This window comes from Struthio camelus, chromosome 1, assembly GCF_040807025.1.
Source record: "Struthio camelus isolate bStrCam1 chromosome 1, bStrCam1.hap1, whole genome shotgun sequence".
In the NCBI taxonomy this organism is placed as follows: domain Eukaryota; kingdom Metazoa; phylum Chordata; class Aves; order Struthioniformes; family Struthionidae; genus Struthio; species Struthio camelus.
The window spans coordinates 106927916-106940754 of NC_090942.1; positions in this window are offsets into that span (position 1 = coordinate 106927916).

A 12839-nucleotide genomic window follows, 5' to 3' on the forward strand; every position below is an offset into this window, starting at 1 on the left:
CCATGTGTCTGGGGGCTAGGTAAGAAAAAGTGGGAGCCTTCTACACTCATACTCGTTTCAGGACTGTCCAAAGCTGACGCTTGCTCTTTGCTTGGAACAGCGTTGTCCCAGTCGGCTCACCCAGTGCATGTTATTGCTCTCTTCCTCAAACCGCAGTGCCTAGCACGAGGTCTCTGTGCTCAGCAGAGCCTCATGGTTGCTTTCAGGCCACCATCCGAGGAGACCAAGTACCAAGCAGGGGACCTGTCTGTGAACAGTGCTTGCGCTCTGCTTTACGTGCTCATGTTATGCACAATTCACTTTCCTCATGCACATTTTGCCTTGGTACTATGCGATACCGGGTGCTAGTTTGTAGCTCGTATACGCCCTTTCTTTCAGCTTATGATGTTTCTTCTTCGCTTGGACCTGTGGCTCTGTGCATCTTCATTTTTGAAGCAAAATGAATATGTTTTTTAGCAAAACCAGCCTCCTGACATCATTGCAAGCTTTTATGCCATAAATACTTTAAAAAGCTGAAGGTGCTAGAAGTTCATTTGCACTTTTGGTCATTCAGAAAGGCAAAGTAGTTACCCGCATAGATAGCAGCTCCGACAATTACCTCTATCACACACAGGCACGTTGTAGTTTCATCAGTTTCATCAGAGACAGTCTCCCTGGATCGCTTAGTGTGTGCCAGGCTCTGTCTGAGGTGCTGCTTAGTGCTTGTCCTCTGCTAGCTTTTTAAATTCCAGTTTATATGAGCTGAAAAACTTTTTTCTTTTGCAGAGTTAGGCATTAGCATATACAATCTTTTCCTCCCTCAGCCCCTAGTCAAGTGCATCTTCTGCTATTGTTTGATTTAATGAATTAAGTTTTAATTATAGTGCAAGTGACCTCAGAGACAGCACAAGTTAACCAAAACAGTCCTGCTCTGTCCCTTGCTCCTGGTAAATAGAGTTGACTGTTTATGACTAACCTGTGTTTGCTCTGTGATCTGCTTCTGGCCTCCGATTTGATGCCATTACAGTCACTCCAAGGGGGATGTGAAGTGCCTCTCTAGAACTGACAGTTTAGTACATGATTTTCTGCAGTGCTGATAAGCCTTTTAAGAAGATTTTCTCCTAGGTAAAAATACTTGAGTAACATTGATGGTGACAGAAAATTTCTAGTAATTCTCAAACCAGTGTGCGAGGGCATATGTTGTCACAGCATAAGCAAGTAATTGCTCCAGTTCCCGCTTCAGATATTTCCTTAGGACCCCTTACTTCTCAAGGTGTGATGGTCATATAACATTTGGGAATTGGTTATTGCTACTTCATGCTTTGCATATTCTTTTGGTTTGGTTAAACTGGGGCTCATCTTCAGATTGTGCATTTTTGGGCAAAGCTACTCCCTATTCAGTGCAATGTCATCTTGAACAGCTGGTATGTCCCATAGCAATAGCATTGATGATAACAAGAGGGGGCTTTTCTCTTTTAATTATGATAGGTAGCAACTTAAAGCTTATTATTTTTCAGAGTGTATTTTTTGTTGTGTTCTTTTGCATAGGAACAGTCATTCTGGGTCAGGCAGAAGGTCCTTCGAAGTCCATTATCTTCTCTCTGAGAAGAGCTGGCAGTGGGAATTTAGAAAAAGAGTATAACAGAGACAGGCAAATACAGAGTGACCCTTGTCCCGGTATGCCCTCTTATCTTGCTGAAGCTTAGAGCCTTTCTAAGTGTGAAATTCTAGCTGTACCTATGTATGTAATCACCTTCAGGGATTTTTTTTTTTTTTTACATGGATGTCTACAATCACTTTTTGAATGCTTTATACTTTTGGTATCCACGATATCCCTGCAGCAAGCTGTTGTACAGCAGAACTATCCACTGGGCTTATGAAAGAAGTACTTCTTGTTTGTTTAAAACTTCTTTTAAAGAAAAGTGTATGTCACACTGAAAGCCAAGCAACTGTGGAAAAGTTTTACGTAGCGATAGTGATATTTGCTTTAGTAAACTAAAGTCAGCTAGCTAAAGCTAGTCCGTGCCCTGTATTTGAAAAATTATTAGGCCAAAGAAGAGGTACTAGCTGCATAGAGGGCCATTACTACAGATAGAAGGTCCACATTTTTTTTATGTACTTAGATTTCAAGTTTTTTGAGCCAGTCTTTCCTGAGTTTGTGCAGTGCTTGTCTCATTAAAGTCTTGATCCTGGACTTGGGCTCCAAGACACTATAACAACACAAATAATGGTAAGGTATTATTTGCACAATAAATAGCAAGCAATTAAAGAATTGGCCAGTGGCTGGTGAGTTTTTTGTATATGACTGCACGTATTTCAGTCCCTTTCTGAGAGGCTCATGATCTAGAGAGAAGTGTCCTTACCAAAAAACAAACAAACAAAACCTTAAACCCGTGTTCCTTGTACTTAAGATTACATTCCCTATTTTTTGTTTCCAAACAATGCTGATCACCTGTGATGATGCTAGTCCCATCTTCTCCCTTGAGCTGACAGTTAGTTGCCAGCATCTCAGAAATTTGTACAGAGATAATTCTCTAAGTAGGTGTATAGTCAGGAGACTTAGAGGAGTCAAGAGACCCCCAGCAGGGACATCTGTCCATTTTAGTCTATAAACTACTTTAAACAGGAAAATCTGCATCTGAAAACTCTGCTAAGGCTGTGGAAGATTGACTTGAATCATGGTCATCCTCTACTTCAAAATGCAGCCTTTCTCAGCTCTTTGCATTTATCACCTTGGGGGGATCAAAAAAGCAGCAGCCCTGCCATGCACGCAGAGCCTAGGGAAGAGGTGTGGGTTGTGGAGCTATCTATTTGCTGCGGGTGGCAGCTAATGGACCCTCACCTGGGTCTCCGCAGGGCTGTGTGATAGGGGATAACTAGCTGGTCTGCAAAGCTGGGGGGAGGAGATGGGGGGAGGGATCCTCGGCTCACCCTGCTATCCGAAATTCCAGTATAAAGCCATGAAGTCTAGGTTGCTTTTCTCTTCTTCCCTCTCTTTTCTCTCTGTGAACTCTCCTCCACAGCAGTGCAGCAGAACAAAGTGAAGCAAGGCTTGGAGCGGGTCTGTAAGCCATTGCCCTTTGCAAGCTCTCCCTTCTAGACACTAGAGACTCAGTGCTTCTGAAGACCAGCAGGGTTTTTCATCGCATTTAACCCTTCTTTGGGCAACAAATGGATGGGATAATGTATGTCTCCTGTGAGGGATTCCTGTGCTTGCAGGCCGTGTTTCTTTTTGGGTTTTGCAAGGATGTTAAGCAGTGTCACTTGTTCCCTGCTACCTCATCCTTTCCCGTTCACTAAGGTAAATCTGGGGCCTGGGGTTTGCTGACAGCCCGTCTTTTCTCTTGGCCTCCATCTTAGCCACAGACTTGGAGACTAACCATGGGGGGATGCTGTTTTTTTTCCTCATAAACTTCTTCCTTGCCAGGCATTAGTTTGAGACCAGAGAGGTAATACTGGACCTTCACCTAGCACATGTGTGAATAATATGGCAAAACTCCTGCTTTTGTCCTGAGGATGGCTTGGGAAGTTAATAGGAAGCCACAGCTCCTTTCTTCCCGCTCTGTTCAGGGTATGCCTATGCAGACTGGCCAGGCTCCTTCTTTACCAATAAACTGGGCAAGACCAGGGCATGGACCTAGGCATGGCCTATGCTGTTTAGCTGTTAAACTCGCTGGTGTTGTGTTAGCCGGCACCAGCTAGTGCTCAGAGCTCGGTCAGAGCCACCCCTGGACACAAGACGTTTGTTCCCAGGGGCCAGGGGCTGACCCTGTTCACACAGACATAGCCAAAGACTCCAAGCACAGAACAAAACAGTCGAGACTGATGCAAGAAGTGAAGCTGACAGGGCTGCTTCAGAAGAGATTGTACCCTGACTAGGATGTATGGTGTGAAGGGATGCCAAAACAGCACGACACCAAGACTTAGAGCAGGCGCAGCTAAAGGACAAAAGCCTCACGACGTAGTGCGAGGAGCCTCAGAGGACCTCTCGGGACAGGAGAGGTGTGAAGGAGATGGCTGAACCTTCAGTGCAGCTGTCGGTTTTTGGCATCAGAGCCACCTTTTGGAGTTGTTGCAGATTGCTGGCATGACCAAGGGACTGTCACCTCACCATTCTTGCCTTTTCTGCTTCACTGTAAATGACTACCCATTTGGGACAAAATTTCATGTGAGGATGCCAGGTTAATTTTGGTTAGATCACAGGAGTTATGCTATTATTTATATACCTATGTGCAGGCAGTAAAGAGTTTAGCCTCTCTGACTCTGTCCTATACAACCGTCACTATAACGTGCTGTGCTAGGTGCCAGATCATCTGAGGTTTGGAATAGCAGGTGCTCAGCCCCTCTCAAAATCAGGCCAGTCGTTCCCATCCTTTAATTAAAACACTTTCAGCTCTTTTCAATTTGACTATTAAGTGAGAGTGAGGATTGTTATTTAGGAAAATGGCTGATTATTTTTTTTAATGAAATGCACATATCTCGTTGCTGTATATCTAGACAGGAAAAATGTGAAAATGCTTACCCTCCGTAAGTAGTATGTTCCACATATTCAAACTTGCCCTCATTACAAATGCCATCGAATTAAGCTCAAGCATGTCCCACAGCAGATTTAGGATGATATATGGGGCTGGTCATAGCGGGTTACCCTTCTCTAAAGGAAAATGGAGAGCTAAGCGGTCAAGGCTCCCTCCTGGAAAAAGGAGAAAGGAGATGCCACAACTTCCATGGAGAGAGAGAGAGGACAAGGAGATGCACTGAGGAATGAGAAGGAGAATGAGACTTTGAAAAGCATGAATGTTGTCCCACGAAGTACAGGAAAAGAGGAGTGAACCAGGAAGTCAGAGAAAAAGGAAAAATGAGGCTTTTTTATCATACACCATAAAAATTCATTAGAGAATTTCCTGAGAGTGAAAACTGAATATGGGACACAGCTGAAAGGGAGAACAAGACTCCCTGGATGCTCATATCCTGATTTATAGCTAGAATATGAGGGCCAAGTTTAATCTCTCTCCCTGACGCTTAGTATTTTCTACTCCAGTTTTTCACTAGGCTTTCAGCACAACCTGAGACGTTAGCATTCTTCAAGCCAGCATATATCAACGTGCATGTTCATGTAATCAAATGGTCTACGGAAGCCAGCAAAGCCCGTATTTCTTCCTCCTTTCTCCAAAAGTGAGGACGTCCTCCATATTTCACTTTTTTCCTGAAGTCTAGAGACTGTGGAATACAATCCTTCATTCCAAGTGACAACTGGCTAAGGGATTAGGTGGCTATCTCAACCCTCATTATGTATCAGATTTATTCTTAATCATAACAAAGAACATAAGGGTTTGAGGAAACTGTTAGATGAGAGCCGCTAGATAAATTTTGATCATTGTCAGTGCTAAATTACTAGGTAACTACATTTATCAGATTCCTTCTTTAGGCAAATTGTTGTCTCTAGGAATGCATACTTTTATTTGCTGGAAATTGTATTTTCCACTTGGCTGGGTGCTGCTGTTCTGTCAGCTGCTGTGATCACCCATGCACACACACACACACACACACAGACGAGTATCATCAGAGCAGTAAGAGCCTGGAAAGGTTTAATAGGTTTGATTAACAAAAGAAAACATGCTAATTACAGGGCAAAACAGTATATAGCATGCTTACAGCTACACAGGTAATAGTGTCATTATTCAGAACATCATTAGAATATAACTGATACCTCAGGCTAAAAGGCTTGCTATAGGGTATAAGACAGTAATATAAATAACAACTTCAGAACTTGGCTCAGTAATGAAAAAAAATGAAAATCTCTTTTCCCCTAAAGATAAATGCCTTGCATAAATGCTGATCATGCGAACTGTTGATGTCAGTAGTGCTTCTAGAGATGTGTCAGTGATGATAAAAAACTCAGTGGCATGGGGATAACTTCAGAAAATGACAAAAGAAAAGCATTAAATAAATGCCAAAGTGCCAGTAACTGTTCAGTTCTGAAGAAAAATAACCATCATTCAGCTGAGAGAAAATACATTTCATTCCACTTCAACATAGTCTGAAACTCTTTAAGTTGAAGAAGAGAATGTGGTAGTTTCTGCCTTGTTTCACTTTATTGTGCTTTCTCCTAATTTCTCCAGACCTTGCCTTTTCTGCAGCGTGCTTCACTTCTGCTTGTTTTTTCGGCATTTGTTTTTTTTTCTTGCCATGTTGTGTCATTTCCGTATTTCTCTGTTTCTGTCCTTTTTGTACATCATCTTTTGTGGTTTCTGCTTTTCCTGTCTTTCTTGTTAGAATTATTTCTATTAAAGTTGCACTTTGAGGCCTTGAGCAAAGCCAGAGGCTCCATTGTGTTAGGGATAGCAGATACAGTTAGTAGGAGACAATCCCTTCTTCCAAACTAGTTAGATAAGACAGCAAAAAGGCATAAAAGAGGAGAAAAAATACTGACAGGTGAGGTAACTTTTTCTAGGCTTTCTCACCTCCTGAGGCTTGTATTTACCTAAATAATTTTGCTACATTTTTCTACAGGGAAGAGTCGATGTATTGTAATAATGATAAAAGTAAAAAATACATGATGTGTGAAATTACTACTTAAAATGAGGAAGAGCTTTCCCTCCTATGTTACCCGTACTAGGAAGCTGTGCCTTGAAACCCCAAATTCAAATACAGGCATTTCAAAATCCTGGGGAATGAACATACGTAAGCAACAATAATTTCCAGAGGTCAAGTATGTCCCATCATACCTCCTGAGGTTAAAACAGTTTTTCTTTTTGGATGTCTTTGAAGCGTTTTCTTCAGTCAGACTCCTGATCTGAAAACTAATAGCTTCATTCCCTGCTAATGGGCTACCAGAATTATTCTGATAATAAATGTCTGTGGTCTTTGCCCAAGGGGGTTGTCTCAATGAGCTAGCTGATTTTGTTCTGACCCAGAGCTGTTGAAAATCTACAAAAGTTTGTGGGTCACCGTCATTTTCATTGACAAGTACAGTCTGTCAGCCTGGAGCCATTTTCAAAACTAAAGAGAGATTCCTGAAGTGGATAACTTTGTCTCCTCCTTGGTGTAAAAAAGCAGGCCTAGTGATCTAAATCTTTTGAGCAGTTAAATCTATTTTACACAGGAAAGAAAAAGTCATGATATCAGTCACCAGGAAGAGCAGAGGATGTACATGTATAGTCTCCTTCAAAGTGCACTTAGGGTCCATACTGGAGGAGGACCACAAAAAGAGAGCTAAGCAATAAAGTGGCAATTGCTAACTGATTAAAGGAAAACATATCTTCCATATGGCTGAATGGTGAGCTTGCATTTGCCCTAGTTAAATCTAATTACCGCATCAAATCCAGCATCCTTTGCTGTGAGGGCTCTAACACACTTATGTGGGCATTTGTGTTGATTTTTGCCTAAATAAGAACTAAAAGACCTCACCTACAGCTAGCTTAGTATTTGCCACTGCTGCCGACTTCCATCAAGACTACAGAACTTGTCTCTGAAAAATACTGCTCCCCTTTCCTTATCTTCCTAAATCCAGAAAAATATTTAGAAATGTCTAATCCAACCTGGCACTAAATGGGTCCTACTGGTTGTCTTAAAGAGATGTTTGTGCTTGGTTCCGATTGATTGATTAAAAAATAAACAGAATGCACGAGGTAATTTAGGTTAACAGTTTTAGGGTTTTGACAGACTTCTCTGAGCCTTTTTGTTTTCTACTCATTTGATTGATATTTAAAAAATTCTGTTTGAAAATGGAAAGCCTGGAGATGTGTTTATTGCAAAGCTGTTGAATCAATCATCCTTTATTAAAGAACTTGACTGACTGGGTTGTTCTTAAATAGACTAAGCTCAGGTGAGGTTATAGAAGAACAGGTGAGACAAATATTCTGATGGCTTCTAAGTAAATGCGTCTTTCCATGACAACATTTGTTTTTAAAGATCCCAGGCTCTGAAATAGCTTCAATGAATAGTGTATGGCTGACTGGCTGTCTGTTCACCTTCTTTTGTGCAAAAGCTTGCTGGATTTGCTGTGAATATAGACTATGGAATGAATTCATCTGAGATTTACCTGTTTTCTGAAAAGCAGCTTTGTCATCAGGCTACATTTCCAGAGATGTCTAACGTTATCAGGCTTGTAAAAATGTAGATCGTGTTTTAGAACCACCACCAATCTGTCTGTGTGTCTTCCGCTGTGCCTGGATAAGGATACACTCTCCAAGCTTAGGTGAACTGGAGGCTGTAAAAAAGCTCTTCTGTAAGAATACAGGAAAATGTTCTATTCTGTGTATTTTCCATGTAACCACCAGACTATGTCTTTGTTTTTCAGTAGATATTTAAATGTAGCTTTGTAACTGGCAGTGAGATTATAATAGGCCAGTACTGCTGGTTGGAGTGTTTGCTAAGAAAAGTCAAACATATTTTTATGTTGTCCTGCTGAATATTGTATGAGATCCCCAAGCTCTGAGGCCAGTAACATTCACGTCGGTTCACTACAGTCAGACTTTCAGCTGTTCACTGCGGAGGGTGAGCAAGTGGGCCTTCAGGTGTTTGTTGCCGTTCTCCAAAGACAACGAGACTGGAGAAAATTACTGGCAGTTCTGCTTTTACCCTTAAAGCCTTTAGCTGTGCACCCATGCATTTTCCAGTGGATAAGCATCTGTCTAAAATTTTCTCTCTTTCATTAGTCAGCCCAAGGCCTTCCCTTTTTCCTGGGCTCCCTTTCGCAGCGTGGAGCTTTGAATGTTTTCCATACATTCCCCAGCAACATCCACTTTGCTACATGTTTTGTCTCTCCTTCCATTTACATTTGCATTTTCTGCCTCCTCAGTCTTGCAAACTCTTGCATGAGTCTGAAGATGCTCACGTCCTCTCACATAGTCCTTCTGAGGTGTGTCTGCATTTTGCTTTCTTAGACTCCCACTCCCTCCGCTCTCCCACCTCTAAGAAAACTTTTGGTCTTAACATTTAGTAAGAGCAAGCTTTGAAAATCTTTTTCTTACATCTAAGGGTGAACCCTACCCTGTTATATTTTAAAAATAGCCTAGAATATTTGTGATGAATAGCAAAATATGATTAGGTGTCCTGTCACGTCACAGGCTTAAGATTTGTTTGATATAGGAGTGATCAGTGGCTCATTAGTTCATTCTTAGCATCTGCTATGTGAAGGTCAGTTACTGCTTTCTTTCAACTTGAACCATGGTCTTCTTGCTGTTACTTTTATAAGATTATCTTTGAAAGGAAATAAGAAAGTCTTAGGTGAAAACCAAGATTCCTTCTAAGTGCATTTTGTTGTCCACCAAAAGACTTGCAGGCTGGTTTCCTGAACTTTTATATGCATATGAGAATATGGGAATGCCCTTCTTCAGTGATCCATTGGGAGGTTTTTTATGAAGGAGAACATTTGAAATTAATAAGAAAACACATTCAAACCTATAGATACATTATTTTCAGTTCATAAATGTAACAAACGATCTGCTCCAAGGGCTAGGAGGGGATTGAGGCCAGGGGCCTGCTGGCTTTGTTTGGTATCAACTGCACCTGGGAAACAGCCAGGTGGTTTCTATGAAGTGTTAGGTGGAGAGGGGTTGGGGTTTGCTGTTAGAAGGAGGTAGGAGGCTAAAGTGCTCCTAGCTGAGGGGTTGGGCTCTGATTTTGGGTGATATAGGGTGTCTTGAAAAACAAAGCCTTGACTTTGTTTCTAGTCCTTTTAGAGAAGCTATTGATTTGTTTTGGTGCTCTGTGGTATGTGTTTAGCTATTGAAATATGAGAAGAACAGCTGCAGGAATTTTGGAGTTGGTGCTTAAAATGCTTTTATGTGGGCTATAGGAAAGGTTGTAGTCCATAAGAGCCCAGAGAAAAAGTAAGTACAGCCATGTTCGTAACAGCTTCCCCTTCCTCCCCTATCCCCCCAGCCCTGTGGTGGCTGAGTAAGTCAGGGTAAGAAGGCTTACGGCTGGTGGCTTTGTCTTTTGCTAAGACTGCACGCAAACAAAAGCAGCAGTGTCAATGCCCTGGGTATAGCTCCCGTCTCTGTATGGGTTGTCTTGTGAGGTGCTGGGCCCTAGCCTTACCCAGGGGTCGCTTGCCCAACTACAGGCACGTGGGGAGCTTTGCTGGTATTAGTGACGGCTGTGTCACCGTTGTGTGATGCTCAAAAGTAGTTCTAAGAGACAAAGCAGAGGTTGTTTTGATGCGTGTTATGAACGTTATACTTAATGGTGAAGAGCTCTTTTACGTGGAATACCAAGCTTCATTGCTGGGATCTTGCCATTAATGGATAGCATAGCCTTTAATGGACTATAAAGTAGGGTGGAATAGTTCTGCTCTTCTGCAGAGATGAGACTTAATCTGAGAGTGTTTTTAAGCATGTCAAATTATATTTTGCCATTAATTGTGAAACAAATGTTTAAAATAAAGATCTTCAAATGCTTTGATGCTCTAAAAACACTTTTCCCTTTGTTAATGTCTTATGCTTTTTTTCCTTCTTCTGGGTTAAGCTAAAAGGCGTATGCTTTAGACTCATTAAAATCCTGTGGTAGAGGCTATGAATAGGCCAGATTTCACCAAGATTTTTTCCATAGGGTGTTATGGTACTTTATCAGATATTTTGGTGAGGACAGATAGAGGTGGGACAAGAGTACTTTGATCCCTTGCTGTGTATCCCTTGTGGCTAATGAAGGCTTACAGAAAGACTTGGAATGCTGCTGCAGATGTAGATCTCTCAGCACTAGCCTATTTCTACACTTAATTTCCTAAGCAAAGCTATCCTTTCATAACTCTCCCTCACTTCTTCCTTCTCTAATAAAAGGTTGGAAAAACAAAAGGTTCTTCAGAACAACACTTTAAGTGCTGCTGAGAGATTGTACCTGAGAGACTTCTCTACTCTGAAGTAGCTTTTTTTCTTTAGCACCAGTTTGATTCTTCCTGCTCTCCCACTAATTTAAAGCTGATTTTCCTTTATGCCTTCTTGAAGGACTAGTATATGGTGATCTTTAAGATGTGCTATGCCTAGTATGTAGGCGATGATCCATCTTATATTCATGAAGAACTCTTATAAACTTCATAATTTTGTGCTGTACTTCTATTGAATGTTAAGCTGAAAACACTTAGCACCAAAAAAGAAAAAAGCAGGAGGTGTTGTACACTGATTATTTGATGTAAAACTCATTAAGTAGTAAATGCTAGATATTGCTGTTGGACCCCTATGTTCTATCCAAAGGCTGCGTCTACTCTGGATTTTGAAAGATATTAGCTGCTGAGAGTACATGTAGGGTTAAGCAAAACATCTTTGGGATTTGTTCCTTTGACCTTGCAAACTTACATTGCAAATATAGAATTTCCATGCTGAGCAGACTTTCATTCTGAATTTTTCAGAAGCTAATAACTTTATCCAAAAATGCCTGCAATATGGATCAAAATATTGTGCCCCAAACTATAATCAGAAATAAAAATTTTTTGATAAATATGCCATTGTTTTATGCAAGGATCATAAGAGACTGTGCAGAGATGACTGTAACTATACTTCTTCACAAATTTATTGCGGTTATACTGTTGTTTTTCTAAGCCCCTTTTCTTGAAAGGTGGGAAGCGAAGAAAGGCAGTGAGAATAGAGTACCCTATTTCTACTAGCTCTAAGTGAGTCAGCTACTTAATGCCTTTAGAGCAATAATATGACTGCTTGATAACTGTTTGTATTTTTTCTTGACTTATTCGGGACTAAAACTGCTTTGCAAGAATAAAACATACTAGAATGGTGACTGAAATCATAATGTTCAAGAGCGATTTAATTTCAAAAGAGCCCAGATAAATGGGCTGCTGCCCAAAATTAATGGGTAGCACTTATAATTCAGTACATATTCTGATGAATTAGAGAATTTTTTTGCATAGCTTTTTATGAAGTCTAGAAATAAAAAAGTGACTTTTTCAGTACAAAGTAATGCTGAACATATTAACAGTACCTCTGTAAAAACAGGCCATTGCCAAAGTTTTATAACCCAATAAAATACAGTGCATTTTTTCCAATTTGCTCTGCTTACATTGTTGCAAATACCTTCAATTTTTTTCCCCTACAGGGGTGAAAAATAGTTCCTTGCAACAGCTTTTCACTGAAAAAATAGTTACATGGAAGTTACGCTACTTGCTTTAAGCATTTGTCCTGGGATACGTGCTGCTAATAGCTTTTTTTCTATCGTAAACTTAATCAATAAACAGTAACTGGGGAATGCAAATCATTTACTTTATTGTTTATCACCAAATAACTTTTTTCAAGTTTGATCAACAGTGTACCTTCACATGCTTTTTTTTTTTTTTTTTTTTTTTGACTGCTTATACCTAGCAGTTAATAAATTGTATCCAGGCTTACAGGTTATAGTCAACATGTTAAGATGCCTTATTTATATGTGGCAGAAATTATGATCTCATTCTTCTTTTGTAAATGTAAGAAATGGAAGATACTATAAATCCCTTGCTCAAGGTTGCAACACAAAAAGAACTCTTAATCTCTTAAGAACTTTGCCAAGCTTTTCTAAATATTTAAAGTGGTCCTGTGCTTTTTTGTATCTGCAGATATTGATGTAGCATGTGTGCATCCAATTCCTTTGTGCAATATTTAGTGTGCTGTTACAATATACCTTCATACCAACATCTTGTTGCATGTAAAAAGGTCAAGACTTCTTTTTTTAATGTTACAGGCAAGTTTCTATGTATTTTCCCTATAAATCCAGCAAGGGATCTCAGCACTACATAGCTGCTTGCTGAAGTGGTGGTTGCACAAGTTTCTGGCTGCTGACAGGAATGATAAATATTTCAACTTCTTCCCCAAAAGCGTGCTACTGTTGGGAGCCCTGATCTGGTGCAGTTAAGGGGGATTTTATTAGGCTTGGCATCT